The sequence below is a fragment of the Epargyreus clarus genome, unplaced genomic scaffold (genome assembly GCF_041222505.1).
Source record: "Epargyreus clarus isolate Ecla_fem2 unplaced genomic scaffold, WU_Ecla_fem_2.2 ptg000027l, whole genome shotgun sequence".
In the NCBI taxonomy this organism is placed as follows: domain Eukaryota; kingdom Metazoa; phylum Arthropoda; class Insecta; order Lepidoptera; family Hesperiidae; genus Epargyreus; species Epargyreus clarus.
In genome coordinates this window covers 4,456,120-4,474,118 of record NW_027332234.1, presented here as the reverse complement: position 1 = coordinate 4,474,118, position 17,999 = coordinate 4,456,120, and the positions used below count along the sequence as shown (strand labels likewise).

Here is a 17,999-nt window from a genome sequence, read left to right as displayed (position 1 = left end):
AAAACCTATCATTAGCTATTCACATTATGTAAATATTTTTAAGATATATAACCCTTTATTGAACGACATTCCTATCTGAATTCTATAGTAGATCCGTTAATACCAAACTCAACTTTACATTTACCTTACAGTGGCTACACTACTATTCAAATATTGGTTTTTATCATTTTATTTTAAGTCATTTTTATATCCAGAATTTGTATTGCAGAGCGGTATAAGCCCGCTGCGTCTCGAAGATCCTAGAATGCAAACATTTCCAATTTAATAACTTAATTTATAACCACGTAATTAAAACTTTCTACTATCACCCAACCTTCAAACACTACCAAGCCGTTTGTAAACTTATTTGATGAGAGCATACAAAGGTATCTGCTATAGTAGTACATGCAATCACGGTGTAAACAAATAAAACAATAAAATAACACGTCCGTTATCAAAGACAGTTTAAACAATACAGGACGAAGCTACTATACAATACATCTATACTACAGTCGGTCATAATCAGCGCAGGAGACCGGCCGCGCGCCGCATATCGATAAGATACGGCAAAAAATAATAGCGGAAAAATCGTGACTAGAAAACGTAAGCGATCTACTCGTACGATGTGCAAAGCAAACAAAAGAGCATTTGTCAACGCGTATATTTGATCCAACATTTGTGCAATTAGTGTTACGTGAAAGTGATGTTATAGCCAACGAACCGGACCAGTTAAACAGGTTATTGTTTTGTGGTAACTAAAATTCGTTAGCTCACGAGTTAGCGCATCTCTAAGTTACATCAAAATCAACTGCCATTTCGCAAAGATATTTACTCGTATTTTGTCAATTCATTCATTTATTTTTTCGTTCTTTTATTTATTTTATAATTTCCCGGTATACTAATCATTTTATGTTTGATTTATTTTTCACCGGTTACTTTTATTTAATTTTCGTATTTGTGTAATTGTCAAAAATCATAAAATGAATTTAATAATAAAAGTTTTTAATAAATAATAATTAAATCATTCCACACTTTTTTCCGATGAATTTTAGTATTTATTAGAAACGGTATTTACCTATAACACCATTTTTTATTTATTTGCGATACGCTTTTAAACTGCACGTTCGACACATATTCTGTGTAATGTGAAGCTGATATTTATGGCAGTTTATGGGCATTATCACGTACTAAATTGTTGAAGTATAGTAATAAAATATGAAACAAGGTCAGGGAATACTGCTTATGCTGTGCAAAGTAGTAACTGGCGTATTGACCACCCTGAGAATGTTAAGAAATATTAGGATTTTTAAATCAACCAATCGTCGTTTTTTACCCATTATTGTCGTTCTTCTGGGCCACGCTTGGATTGATAAACTCTATACACTTTTGAAAACATTTTTCTATTTTAGGAACTTAGGCTTGTAGATTTTTTCTTCCCGATTACGACACTTGACGACTTCTAATAAGCACATAACTTCGCAAAAATCAAAGGTACCCTGCCTTGTCGAGCCTTAAAATCGAACCTTGGATCCCAGATTGAAGGTTTGAATTTCCAACCATTAGATTCACATCAGCCTATAAGCTAAAGCGTATGAAACAATCCATACACAATGCCCCGTAGCGATAAAAACATCGTAAATTAAAATTAAATCTATCAATTGAAGCGCTTCAAACTGTATACAGTGATTGAGTTAGACGACAGGTAACGGAGAAAGAACCGTTACACGTACTGGTAGAATGGAATTCTTAACTCGTCAACATTTGCTTCGGTTTTAATATTCCTGATAAGAGTGAGAAGTTTTAAACAAATATCTAGTTTTTCCACAATACAAGGAAAAATATGGAGAAAATAAAAGTAATTTTATGCTATTTTAAATAAGTACAATTTAAAAAAGCAATAAAGTGTTCATTTTGCATTTTATGTCCAACTAAAAATATACCAAGATAGGAAACTCGTTTATTATCAACTAATTTTGAATAACTTACATATAATTACACTAGAAGGACAACATTTTTGCATACCGATATTATTTTATTCCTACAAAAGTAAATGAAATTTTTTTGTAGATTTACCAAAGATACACGAAATACAAAACAGGATATATTGCCAAAAATATCTGTTAAAATTGACATTATTACAGACATTATTTTTATAAATTAAGTTTTAAATTAATATAGGATTCCATGAAAAAGTTAAAAATGAAATTTATCAGGAAATTGACAATATTATTATATTTTCAATTAATTGTTTCTGTATATTATTTTTAAACGTTGACGCATTATATGTTTTTAAAATATCACCTTTATAATTAAGTTGGTAAATAAATTATGTCTCTTATTTTCTAATATTTTTTTTTGTCTATTTCAGATTATGTTTGCAGTTCCTTATTTGAAATGTGGACTTATTCGAGCGTTAACATTCCTGGCAACCAAATAAGTAGAAGAGACAGATGCAGAATATATTTCTCTGAGTGTATTGTGTGTTTTTGTATATTATTTTTTATTATCTGTGTAGGTTTGTTATTGTATCTGTTCTTTCATTTATATAGTACTGTTACGTCGGCAAGTAAACTTGTAGAAACGTTAGCTGAGAGTTAAGTAAAAATTGATTATTTAAATTTATAAGTAAAATAAATAACTTGTTTAAATATGGAATCTTTTACAAAATGGCGGCCTCTGTATAGGTTTTATGCACATAATAGAGATAATGACCGAATAGTAAATAGAAATGACGCCATTTTAAATTTTAAAATCTTTATTAAAACAAGTTATACCAACCGATGATGTTATGTAATTATTTATCGTATGTAAAGATATTTATTTTAGGATCTTAGACAAATCATGTATAATACCATGGACCAAATTATTTTAATTAGTTAAGGATTTACATTTTTAAGTTATAAGTAATATGATAAATATTTTAAAACGGTAATTAGATGAACATAATGTGTTATTAAGATCTCAGATATTCAGAAAGAATATCATTTAAGTATTTAATGACTTACTTTACTACTACATAATAATATACAAGCTGAGACCGTTTAATTAAACTTATACGGTATTTAGTTAATAAAAATAATAAGAAATATTATTGAACTGAAACAAAATATTTGTAATAAGAAGAAATAGCAAGTCATCGAATAATTTTGTAAAAGCCGAATATATTTATTTTAAATGGATCAAAATTCTTATCAAAATGAACAATGACTGAATAAAATGTTGAAATGCAACAAATAATGAAATAAAAAATAATCTCGATTCTTTATTTTTTATTAAATATTCTGACCATTTTACGAATAATAAAGGTGTGTTGAATAAACTTTGATAGAGATACATTTATATAAAATAAAATAAAGTCGTTAAAAGTTGCTCACAATTCAAATATGGTTATTTTACAATCATATTTGGTGTGGTAAGGGAGACATACTTTACCGTGGCGTTCCTGCTTAGATCTCAGGGGTAACGGAACATCTGTGGTCGTCCACCTCAGGTAGGAATATCCATGAGCGGCAGTAGCCACTTACCATCAGGTGGACTGCATGCTCGTCTGCTACTCCTAAATTATAAACAAATGTTATTTAAATTATTTGCATTAGCAAAAGCGAAATACTTAGAAAATGTAACAATAACACCATAAATATTACCACTTGTTATCATGAAATTTGTTTTACGACCAACTATTATATGGCCGTGATAAGATATCATCGAAGTGGACACATAAACTGTAAAACTAGGCTTAGAAACGGAAAGGCAACATTTAGAATGCTAAGTAATTGGATTACTAAACAGACCGACGTTTTCAGCATTTTTATTTCTAACAAACTTTTGAATTTTTAGCGATTCTGTGTTATTAATAAACTACTCTATTTCGCCCCCAATGTCAGCCCCAATTCAAAATTCAGTTGTTTACGTCACACATTCGCATATAGGTCATATCAAAGGGTAAAAAAATTCATCTCATTTGGTCCAGTAGTTTCGGAATAAAGTGTCTGTGACAGACGGACGGACAGACGCACGAGTGATTCTATAAAGGTTCCGTTTTTTGTTTTTTCGTAACATTCTGACGAATCTATGAATTCCGTGTGTACCTAGTACCTATTAAGCCGTACTGTACCGTGTGTACCTATTAAGACCTTTGTATAAGCGCCAGCACCAATAATGCTGCTTTTTATGACCAACATATAGAGTAGGTAACAGAATAATTCTATTCCGCCTTTGACAATCTGAGATGTATGTAGAAGCGTCGAAGCTGTCTTATCGGGAACAGGTCACTGAGCAATAACAGGTGTTAACCAAGGAAGCTACATGGCTAAACGACCAAGTGTAAATGCAGGCTTCGGTAGATACGAGAGGCTTCAAATTGACTATGTATAGATTAGGTATAAGGAGTTCTGTCTCTTTGGTACGTATATATGTGGGAGAATGCTTCATTTCATATATATAAATATTCCGTTTTTAAAATCACATGATATTAATTTCGAACTACCGCTCCGTATTAACAATTGGCTACCTGTATCATGGTATAAAAAAGGGGCGCGCAACTGTCAACAGATCAGAAGTTGTCCAATAGTGGGCACGGCACGGTGGTGCTCTGAACTGTTTGGTGTTTTGCTTGGGTGTTATTGTTACTATGGTGGCATTAACGCTTATTCATTTAATTATTTTAACTATATTTTTATAAATATTGGTTAAATTAGTTGAATCGAAATACCATTGTAGATCTACCTACCGGCGCGCCCACATCAGAATCGGGATAGGATACGCCCTTTTATTACGTAATAGTTTTAAAGTAACGGTAACAGAAGATAATCAACCGCGTGTATAGGAAGTGTTCAACTGAAGAATTTATCGTAGCTGTACTCCTGACGACAGTTTGGGACGCGCAATGGAGGCAATATTGACAAGGCCTTCGACATTGGAGGAGCTGTGTGTGAAACACGTGATGAAACCGGTTGCGTGAGTAACGTGTACGGTTTGTCTAAATATTGAAATAATTTTATATGCATTATTTTAGCAAGCGTGTGAAAGCAACCGCAAGCTTGGGTACCGCAAGCTTGGGTATGAAAATTGAGGAGGTGGAAGGTGGTTTGCATCATCCATGTTAACCGTCAACGTAATTAAGACTCATTGGCGCCGAGACTCATTGGCGAACGATTGGCGCTCCGGTATGATCAAACAAATGGTTTTTATATTTTCGATTGTTAAACTTGCTATTTATTTGCTTTTTGAAAGTTATTAAAGATTATAAGAATCACTAATATGAAAATGTTTGGTTATGCGCGAAAAAATAACAATCATACGTGTAGGTACCGACATGTTTTTAGAAATGTTTTGGGTTTTTAAAATTTCGAGTAATTTCAACTATGCTTTTCACAGTTTCGTTGCTTATAGCAACTCATTAAGAGGCGATCCTTACTTATGCTAAATAAGTAGATGAATAGCGATCATATTCTTTTAAATTATTGCGCTGCAAAAAAATATTTTAAGATTGTGAATACAAGTTCTGATATCTTTTGTATGTATTCGTTGTAATGCATTTAACATTCGTAATAAACTCCCAGTCTTAAAATAAAACTAGTCACAATGAAGATTATTTTTGAAGTAAAAGGTTTGATAAATCAGGTAGCATACTTTTTACCATCGCAATTCCATGGCCCGTAAATATCGTAAGTTTTATTTCTAGTTTCACCTGGAACACCGTGATAGCTATCGGTGATGGCCTTATTATTATTGCAAATGCATAGGTTACATTTGTATTGTGGTCATTGAAACTCTCAACCAATGCTTGTCATATTTAATAGGATGCTATCTAATAATATTTACCTAGCGCTTGTTCCCAGAATCTGTAAAAGCTGCTTATTGGGGGGTTTTGTAACAACACTTGACTTGTGATGTCGACGTGGACGAAACTTGAATGAAAATGTAACATTTAGATTTTGGTGGTTACAATTTACGAAGTATACATGGAGGTAAAGCTGAAGAAAAGGAGTTTGATAGTGTTCGCATTGTAACCCCAACGGTGTATTGGACTAGGTAAAATGGTGAATTAACGTAAGTTATAACTTATTAATAAACCTTCAGTCTTCTGTTTTTCACATGTTTTTTGTGACATAATGTGTAATTACTTGCAATCCACTTTAAAATTTTCATATGTAAAGAGAATCGAAGCTTAGCTGACTGTAGAAAAAAAAAAAACAGTTATCATAATGGTGCAAAGCTGTAAGCATTTTGATCGGTCAAATGTGTTTAAAGGTTTAATTTAATAAAGACAATTCATCAGCCTCGCTCGGAGTCGATCAAGTATTTTTAATAATAACTTAAAGTTTGAACTTGTTTTACAGTAGTTTAAATTGTTATTGGATCTTCTTTCTTATTTTGTGTCATAGTAAATAATACATTTCGAGATGACGTACATCACGATCCTAGACTTTACGTGTGAAATTATATTATGTTGGTACCTTTAGTGAATACTTTAACAGTGGTAAGTCAACTATACCATCATGTAATCTAGCTAACAATCTAAACGTTTTAATTATTCATTGACATGAGGAGTTTGTTGTTATTTTATTTAGTTTTGTAACTGTGCAGATGACGACATTACGTCTAGATATACGGCTGTGGATATAACAAATTCAGAATATTCACGCACGCAATGTTTATATTGTACGAAACAATTCGGCGTGTTCTCCTATTCATAATTTTGTCGTCGTTACATAGATAAAGGGTAAAGGTTATAAAGGTGGTAGAAACTTTTATGGTCCGGCAATACCAATACCATACAGCAGTGTTAGGGTCTGCTGTGTTGAAGATATTGATGGGCCTCAGTAGCCACTTACCATCAGGTGGACTGCATGCTTGTCTGCTACTTCTAAAATTTGGTTTAATGTTTTTGTGTGTGAGCGAGTATTATGTATAAATCAATCCGGGACGAAATAACGGTATTTGTAGGTATACTTATTATTCTTGCAAATGGTTAATTACAAAAACTTTTGGAAGTTATTCACAATTTCTGGTGATAACAGATACTGTAACGTATGTGTTATATTAAATTGAAATAGGTAATTCTATTATTATCAGATATTGTATCTATTGGAACTCGCGGTTCATACCAGAAAATATTCGTTATTGTTTTGTGTTCATACTGTTTCGACCGCTGTTTGTTATTCTACGAATTAAAATGTATATCTTTGCAGATTTATAAGTCAAAGTCAGGTTCGGACGAGCAATTATATACCTACTGCAAATTCTGATAAAATTCGAAAAATCGAATACTGCAAAAAGAAAAAGAGACAAGAGAGTACATATACTACTGTCAAATTGGACTCTGCAATGTGTGATCATTATTGTGTGGTAAAGACTTTGTTTGCAGCAATGCCTATCGCACAAACGAAGGTAATTGTAATAATCAAGGTAAAAGTAAAATGATATAAGGTAAATAATATAATGAAGGTAGGATGACTCCAATAACTTTTTACGTTTAATGACCTGGTTTTCGTTGTAATGTAACTGTGGACTTCAGAGTGTTATTTCGTTGGCATTTGACGTCATCACATGAACGGTACGAACTATAGCTCATGTTATGGTAAGGCAATAGTATTTTAATTATTTTATTAAGAATAACGACCACGGAGTACTTGCTGCTCTGATATTTTCTTTACTGTATGTAAAGTTGACATTAAAACTGTTTTGAACGTGACAATTCACTTTATTATTATTTTCACACATTTGTGTTGTAGACATCAGGTTTTTCGGTTTGAAATTAACTTTTACTTTTTTATTTTTATGCTTGTTACAGCTTATTTGTTTACAGTTCTAAATAAGAAAAGCACTCGTGCATGGTTTTGAGCAGGTCTCGAATAGTTTCTTATAAAATTCTGTCATAGTCAAATGAGCTAACTTAAAAGGCATGAATGATTTTCAAGAAGTCCTGTCTGAGATAGTCAGGCACATTTACAACAAGTTGTGAGTACGGCGTTCATCAGAAGATACCATATTGGCGGATTCGAAGACGGAATACGAAGACTATTGCCACTATGTAGCGATGATAGCTTAGTGGTTGAAACTCTGCCTCTCGATCGAGGGGTACGAGATTCAAATCACAGGCACGCACCTCTGTCTTAAAAAAAAAAAAAAGAAGTTATGTACGTATTGGACATTAATTATCACCTGCTTATAGCGGTAAAGGAAGACATCGTGAAGAACTACACATCGGGGATCTTACAGGAAATATATTCTCAAGGGTATCTGTAGTCTACCCAGTGTACGTTTGTACGACGCAGAAGACTATGCCATAGATTTAAGCGAGCCAAACGAAAAGATCTGTAGATTTTACTCTCAAACCATGAACGAAACGCGGAGCTCTCTCGTTATTTCGTATATAATTATTGATTATACATATAATGTAATGTGTTTTCAGACTACGAGAACATGTGCTATGGAAAGGAAACTATTTGAACATGTCAGATGACTGTGAACCCTGTGAAGCAATGACAGTATCGACAGTCAAAAATCTGGTAAAAACTTCGTGTTTCTCTTGAGTACCTGCGAACTTTGGAACGGTATGTGGATTGTAAGTTCTGTGTTATCGGGATTGTCTTGCACATCGATGATTGTCTGGCCAACAGTCACGTTTATGTTTGATAATAACCCGAGTGCCATGTGATTTGGCAATTCTTTTCAGGAAATAATCAATTATGTACGTACGCTATGTGACTTAGCGAATTTATGATGTCATGTGACTTGACATCAGCCATGTGATTTGGCAATTCTTTTCAGATAATAATCAATTACGTACGTACGCTATGTGACTTAGCGAATTTATGATGTCATGAGACTTGACATCAGCCATGTGATTTGGCAATTCTTTTCAGATAATAATCAATTACGTACGTACGCTATGTGACTTAGCGAATTTATGATGTCATGAGACTTGACATCAGCCATGTGATTTGGCAATTCTTTTCAGATAATAATCAATTACGTACGTACGCTATGTGACTTAGCGAATTTATGATGTCATGTGACTTGACATCAGCCATGTGATTTGGCAATTCTTTTCAGATAATAATCAATTACGTACGTACGCTATGTGACTTAGCGAATTTATGATGTCATGTGACTTGACATCAGCCATGTGATTTGGCAATTCTTTTCAGATAATAATCAATTACGTACGTACGCTATGTGACTTAGCGAATTTATGATGTCATGAGACTTGACATCAGCCATGTGATTTGGCAATTCTTTTCAGATAATAATCAATTACGTACGTACGCTATGTGACTTAGCGAATTTATGATGTCATGTGACTTGACATCAGCCATGTGATTTGGCAATTATTTTCAGATAATAATCAATTACGTACGTACGCTATGTGACTTAGCGAATTTATGATGTCATGTGACTTGACATCAGCCATGTGATTTGGCAATTCTTTTCAGATAATAATCAATTACGTACGTAAGCTATGTGACTTAGCGAATTTATGATGTCATGTGACTTGACATCAGCCATGTGATTTGGCAATTCTTTTCAGATAATAATCAATTATGTACGTAAGCTATGTGACTTAGCGAATTTATGATGTCATGTGACTTGACATCAGCCATGTGATTTGGCAGTTCTTTTCATGTGACACGACCATTTATTTACACTATTAGACACCGGTTATGGGGTTAACCAATTAAAGTTACGTGTTTTGTGTACCATGAGATTTGGCTTCTGTGGTTAAAATTGAGACTATATTATCCGCGAATCTAAAGTAGTTTATCCACTTCTTAAATATTATTGAATTTGATTTTTTTAAACTTTTGTTCGCGAGCCGTAACGGCTGCTCGTCAGAATGGCCGTGTGGGAGAATGCTTCATTTCATATATATAAATATTCCGTTTTTAAAATCACATGATATTAATTTCGAACTACCGCTCCGTATTAACAATTGGCTACCTGTATCATGGTATAAAAAAGGGGCGCGCAACTGTCAACAGATCAGAAGTTGTCCAATAGTGGGCACGGCACGGTGGTGCTCTGAACTGTTTGGTGTTTTGCTTGGGTGTTATTGTTACTATGGTGGCATTAACGCTTATTCATTTAATTATTTTAACTATATTTTTATAAATATTGGTTAAATTAGTTGAATCGAAATACCATTGTAGATCTACCTACCGGCGCGCCCACATATATCTTGCTATAATGTGATATTCGTGATTCAATTTAGCAGTTTTAAGAGTCGCAGTTCAAACCAGAATTTGAACCAAGCGTAGTGGACAATATTTAGCCTAATTCTTTTCATTCTAGGAGGAGGCCCATGCCCAGCTAAGGTGTCGTAATAAGTTAATTATATAGATTTTTTTAATATAGAAGTAGCAGACGAGCATGCAGTACACCCTATGGTAAGTGGCTACTGCCGCCCATAGACATCTGTAATCAACCCCAGATAGGCTAATCATATATATTCCTACCTGAGGTCGACCACAGGTGCGCCGCTACCCCTGAGGACTAAGCTGAAACGCCTCGGAAAAGTATGTCTCCTTTACCACACCCTTCAAAACGGAATACATTAGAGCCGAACACTGCTGTTATTAGGCAGAAAAAGATGGGACGGTGGTGTCGCCGGAGTCGAACCACAAAGGGTTCTACCACCTTCTAAATCTAGTTATAAAAATAAATACATTATTCAGAAGTGAAGAGATTAAATAATTTATTGCAATACTTAGCTCGACCCTTTTCGGTTGTATATTTAATATTTTTGCGGTTTGCAAAAAATAATTTGCAAGTCACGATCATATTTCAATTCAAAGTATTTTGTTGAAGATTTAGAAATAGAAAATGAGGTAACTATTACGTGCTTTTATGAAGCAATACGACCGCTTGCCATTTGTTGCAAAGAAGAAACGGTACAAAGAGCGACTTAATATAAACTTGTATTACATTTACGTTTAATTTACATTAAACTGCTGGCATATGGTCTGTATCGTAGTATTTAGTACCATGAATTAGTAGGTTTTACTAAATTGCTTTTTCCTATTATAGATCCTGTTTCATATTCCCCTACGTCTCACTAATCGTTGCTGAAAATAGTATTGAAGCCAAGGTAAGCACTCCTAACAAGATCCAACCTTTGCCCCCTGGCAAAACTCAACATTTAAGCTCCTGCCAAGGATCAACATTTTCGCCACAGACTTTTCTTGACGACCTTTATTTTGGCTATATCATTGTAATATTAATTAAAGATAAATTAAACTATTTTTCTTTTGTGGGTCGGCAAGAAGCGCCTTTTCTTTTCCTGAGCAATGTAATTAGTCACAATTCTCAATATAGTACCTAAGCATAGAAAAGAAAAGCAAGTAGAACTGGTAAGTACGAGCGAATGTATCGGAACCATTACCTAAGTATATAAGTAGAGACTATTTACTACTTGTAATATTTAAAGTAACTATTTTTCATATTTATTGATTTTTAAGCATTTCTTTTAAATATAGACCTTTACAAATCATTTTAAAAGTAATATTTTGATCACTTTACCATACAATTTTCTAGACCACATAATAACAAACAAGTTATTCTACAATGCAGTCTTTGGTATCGAATATATAATTAAGTATTGGATTTAAGTAGGTATGATACGTATTTGGTCAGGTGTGAACCATATGAAAATATCGGAAAACAAAAATTTATTCCGCTGTTACTAGCTACAATTTTGAGACAATATATTTGTCGGAAATATGTAGCTATCGCTGGGTTTTATGATGTTGCGTAGGTAAGTTGTAGACATGATACAGTAGTGGAACTCGGCCTCACAATAGGGAGTCCGAGGTTCAAATCCCAGACGCGCCTTTAATATTTTTCCCAAAATTATGAGCGTAGAAATTAATTATCACTAGCTAGAACGGTGAAGAAAATCGTCATGAGGAAACCTATACACCAGACAGTTCTTTCCAAGAATCAATCCTGCGTGAAGTTTGCCAATTCGCACTTAACTAGCGCGGTAGGTGATAATTTTATTTGTATCAAAATATTAACAAAAATGTATGTGAGGATAATAACGTACACATAAATTACATAATTAGCAGTCTTATCGCTTAAATTCTAAAATACGCGTTACTAGACTAGGTACTAAAATAAGCGTTACTAGAATAGTTTAGCTACTAGGGGAGTAGCTAAACTATTCTAGTAACGCTAAAATAATCTAGTTTTAGCCAAGTTTTTGCAGTGCGGACATTCACACTTGGCCTTTATTTATTTATCGACTAAAACAAAGTTGCAAAAAATCTGACTTATTGCTAAATTGCATTTCCTACCAGACAACCTTGGGGATGTGCACGAACAATGAAGGCCTTATAATGTTTTTGGGAATATTCCTTCAATTAACCCATTGCTGCCTGATTTCTTGGCACGACTCTCCTCAGTACGAATGGGTTAAGGTCACAATCTTCTACGTCGGGATAATGCTGTTTCATTATACGGTTACATGTCTTTGAAATTCAGGAACATTTTTACAGCGTTCTTCTGCACTCTTAAAATTTATGGACTTGTATGAACTTCTTTAAAATTAAAATACCAAACGAGCATGCTGCCTATATGTATGTATGTTTTAAGCGGCTAATATACTAGTGATAGCCCTAGCCGGCGACTGCATCCAACATTCGCCCACTATTACCTGTCCGTAGCGACCGAATATCAACCAAGTCCACAGCCGTCGACTAAAACGCCGGTGACTGGCGCAGATTGTCGCTCGTGTGAAATCTGCCTAATAGAACTGAAGTCCTATCCGTGATCAACAAAGCTACACTACCGCTGATAACTAAGTCAGAACGCCTCATGTTTCCGATTTACGACACCTTTCAAAACAATCACGGTAGTGCTGCTACAGTCGAACCATAAAGCCACCAGAGCACACCTGACTGCATTTAGAATAGCCCACATCAATTCAATCACAATATACTATGTCTGCCTGTATAATCCGAAGCCACAGGCCAAACAATGTCATTTGGACCTCGAATTTGAACCTCGGACCACACGATCGAGTGACCGAGTTTCTCAACCACTAGGCTATCACTGCTTATTCAGAATATTGCCTACATCAATTCAATCAATATATATACACGTACTATATAAAATGTATGCCTCTATCCGAAGCCACAGACCTAACAATGTGATATATACTGCGTAGTCACGCTAGATACCTTTGACGTGAAAGTGTATTTGATCAGCTGAGGATACTTGTTACCGTAAATACCTTGTTAAAAATATTTGAATAATAATTTTATAGAGAAGGCAACATAAGCTGTTATCTTATTTACTATTTATATACATTTATCGATGTCTTGTAGAGACTCCTGTCTCCTCCTGAGAGAGACAAATTATTCGCAATTTAATAGCAGTTAGAATATAGTGACACCTCTTTCTACCTAATAACAGCAGTGTTAAGCGCTGCTGTGTTCTGGTTTGAAGGGTGTGAGACATAGGTACTCCGAAGCGTTCCTTAGTCCTCAGGGCTAGCAGCGCATCTATGACCGACCTCAGGTAGAAATATCTAATCCTATTTAGGGTTGATTACGGATGTCCATGGGCGGCAGTGGCCACTTACCATCTGCATGCTCGTCTGCTACTCCTATGAAATAATGGGTATGGGAGATATACGTTTCCGAGGCATTAGTGTTAATTAGATCTCAGGACCACACATCCATGATCGACCTCAGGTAAGAGTTTAATCTTATCTGAGATTGATTAAAGATGTTCATGGTAGAAGTCCACTTACTTACAGGTGCCTTTCTACTTATATATTAAAAAGTAGTAGCGCAAATACATAAAATATTAAATAAATAAACAAACACATTGCTATCGCTGAGAAACCAAAAAATAGTTATGGCGATGGCAGTTATTACAGTCGAACTGCAGACCTCATATTTTAAACTATAAAATCCTCAGAAGTATAAAATATAAAGCTCAAGTGAACTTAAAAGCTAAGCTAAAGCTTGAAGTGACAGACACAGCCATTACATTTTGAACGGAAATTTTAAATTTCTGCCACCGCCTCGCGTTCTACTTCGTGTTCCTTCAGGAATAAACTCAATTGATTTATTTTTATGCTTCACTGTAGTTTATATCATATAAATTTCTTACCTTACCTTGCCTACGACTGCCTTGCCTTACCTATTGACTATACAAAGTATATACTTAAGGTAGGCATAAGGTAGGCAGAAAGGTTACCTGATAGAAGATAGTCACCGTCGCCTATGGACATTTGCAACAGCAAAGAAGTCACCAATACATCGCCGACTTTGAAGATTATCTTTTTGCACCTGTCTTGAAGAATAGAGAAGGAAGAAGTTTATTCCACATCAATTAAACTTCCATGTATTTTTTATATTTTTTTTAAGATGAAAGTTGCAAACTGGCTTAGTAAGTACATTAGTATTAGTAGAAGTAAAGCCGCAAACTCATATGATAAAACGGTTACCATATGGAGACGTTCGATGCCGGATGGAGATTTTAGCCGGTAAAATAAAAAAATGTGAGCCGTCACGGGACGCCTGGCAGATGTGAAACATCGACATTATTTTGTAAAAGTAATATGCAGAAAAGAACATATTGTGATAGGAACTAAATATGTCATAATGATAAAATAAAATATTACGATTTTTTTCCAGATAACGATGACTATTTATTGAATTCGATTGCGCATGGCGACGCGTCGCCACACCGTACACACTACTGCATATAGACTGTATATATATACCATCGTATAGCGTGGCGACGCGTCGCCAGAAATCGGTTTTACGTGCGGCTATAGATGTTTCACATAAAAAAAAAAACTCATCCTTTCTGCCGGCTTAGGATGAATTTAGATTTCAATAAAAAAGAAACCATTTCAACACGATATAAGTACATACCTATATACTTAGTCTAAAAATACCTATTTTTACGTGCGAATTAGTATCAGTAATCGATCTCCATAATAAAAGTATTAAGTAAGATATACTTTATTATGTCATTGACTTATTAGCGATACGATTGATAACATCTGATCATAAGTTTGATTAAGCGCGTGCGACCTGCAACTATGTTTAATACATCAATTAGTAATATTAACATGTGTATAATTAATTATATTAATTTATATTTATCCTTGTAAACATAATTGTTATATAAGATAAGTAAAACTAGTATTTCCATGAAATTAAAGTAACAAACAAACATAATTGACGACCTGCGTTGCGGAGCGGTTACTATATCGGTCTGCCTGTTGGTTTCTAGTTCAATCCCCGGCCAGACAGATATCCAAATGATAAATTTAGATGACTGTTCTGATTTTAGTGTTTGTGATATATGTATGTGTCTATGTATCCACGAGACAGGGAATTCCCTGAGGGGCTGTGAGTGTAGAAAGCGTCTTTGTAATTTTATTGTAATGTCTACCAGTACCCTTAGTATTAGTTTTTACAGTTTTACAAAAATAACTGTTTTTGTACTTGTTTACATATTTTCCATACATTTCCAATCAGTTCTGATACAGTCCGCTAGGGGCGCTGATTGAAAATGTATGGGCAAATACGTAAACAAATACAAAAACAATCATTTTTGTAAAAACGTCAAAACTCATACTAAGGGTACTGACAGAAAGTGGTCTCTGCCATACATGGACATCTGTAACCAGGTCTATAATATCAATCCAGGAGTTCTACCTAAAACTGGTCACAGATTCATAGTCATTCTCGTGGACTCAGATGTTCGCTTCACGTGTCAGTCAGCTGGCATTTACACCATTCCATCAAAACGCAAGACCTTCTTCACACTACATATAGATGGGGCGTTGGTATCTCCTTAGTCTAACTCTACAGATTCTAGTTTTCAACTTATCGTAGATGACAAACAGGCGTAACTCAAAAGAAATAGGTTCCGAGTCTTGCTTAGTCGTCAAGCGAGTTATCCTTACCCTTCCCTCACGTTATCTAGTCATTATCAAACTACTACCCATAAAAATTTAACACTACTTAATCATTTTTATCAACGACAATATCCTAAAATAACTTTCACAAATCTAATAATAAATTCAATAATTGATAACATTTGAAACCTCCTTAGATGTTTTATTTTTAAACACACACACAGTCGTGAATAACCTAAACGTAATGAAAATTTTCATCAAGTCCTTATAAGCAAACACGTATGTCCCCTTTAGCCATATCCACGTGCTTATTATGATTCAGTCATAGATTAAATATAAAACAGAACTTCGATAAAGGTATTTAAAACCTTTAACACCTTAGATACTATTTTACGAACACGAAATTAAATTTTATTAAAAAAGGTTTCATAAAAAGAAATGCGTATGTGCTCGTGACTTTTATATTTAACCAATGTATTATTACACTCTGTAGATATTGAACTCTGTAACTAAATCATCCACATTCCTTGCTTCAAAGTTCATGATAAGCCTCGTTTGTTATCATTACTAAACCTTAACAGCAGATTTTAAACATTTAATACGGGTTGACTATCGTGGTAAAGAGTGCTTCAGCTGTTTTTTACTCATAACTACATACTCATAAAGCATAGGACATAAAAAGAAAAATGAAAAACCGCTTTAAATGTTGAATTGATAAATACTGGAGTAATAACGAAATCACAACATAAAATTTGAATTAGTCTTACCTTCAATCTGTCACGGATGCATTGCCTTGTTCAAAGCAGACCTTCTACAAACTAAACTGTGACGTCTAACCTTACGCCGCTAATCATCTTTCTAGCCTTGGCCGTCATTTAGACTAAATTGCCTAGATCAATTGCAGTTAATCAATGTAACGAATCAGAGTAAGAGACTAGCTAACAAAGCTATTAGCTATGTAGATAAGTAAATGATTAGGAAATATGTTGATGAGCAAGGAGTGATTTTAGAATTATGAACAGTAACGGATATTCCACCAAACGAGCATAGCGACCGTGGGATGTTATTCTTCTAACTGCTTTATACAGAAAAAAACGAAAGAACCACCCTTACATACGAGACTAAGGAACATACAAGTGAAAGAAAACTAATACGATGGTCGCTATCTGCCGAAAAGTGACCACTGCTCATAGATTATTATTAATAATTTTAATTTTAAACTTCCAGGGCCACTCGTTACGTGGCGCTAGTATCTGCACAAATGTCATTTGTATGGAAGTGTGCCCCCCTGCCACTGTTATAACAGTCGCGACCGTTTTAGATGGGATATTAGAGCCCTATAAATATTGTTCATCAATTTTAAAGAAATAAAAAAATATTCTTTACATTGAAGTGGCGAAAGAGCATGTACATGACTGTAAATAATTACTGCCCATAGCAGTAATACCATATACAATACCTTCGCTAAAAATATATAGGGTTCATTCAATCCATTTAATACATTTTATTTATTTATTTATGGATTACCAACATAAGACATAGATGACACAATTATAAGCTATACATGGAATCTTTTTTGCATAGGTTTTAGTTCGACATAATAAAACCATAAGTACTCGTAATTATATAATCACCTCAATAAAGATACGTTACATAAGTCTGTTTAAATTACAAAATAAATATTGTACCAAAGATGTTATTTTTATCTGTTGTTATCTTAAATATAAAAGTCACATAAAAAATCTTAATTTTACTACGCAATTACCGGCACCTTCCATTAACATGACAAAATGCTTGCGTCTTTCGTCTAAAATTCACCATCATTAAATTGTGCCGAGGTGATGTCTGAACAGTGGATATTTAAAAAAACAAATAGTAATTTCCCAACACTAAACATTTTATAGAACTGTGATTAGCGGTAGAGTGGAGTAAAGTGCAGTAGATCCGACACGAGTGACGTTCTGTATGAGTGATGATGATATTATGTTTATGTGATATGATATGATCTGTCGTGATGTGATGTAATGTGATAAGGTCTAATGACATATTGGACGAGATGGAACGAAAGGGGACGATACGAGAGCTAAGAAATCAAAAAATTTTTAGACTTTCGTCGCTTTAATATAATTTC

General features: G+C 34.2%; 1 long non-coding RNA gene across 1 annotated transcript; it reads left to right on the top strand.

The window, feature by feature from the left end:
• Positions 1–413: 413 nt before the first annotated feature.
• Positions 414–2,507, top strand: LOC140754051 (uncharacterized). The gene is made up of 2 exons (XR_012103623.1): positions 414–716; positions 2,348–2,507. It is a non-coding gene; the product is annotated as an uncharacterized LOC140754051 (long non-coding RNA).
• The last annotated feature ends 15,492 nt before the right edge of the window (positions 2,508–17,999 follow it).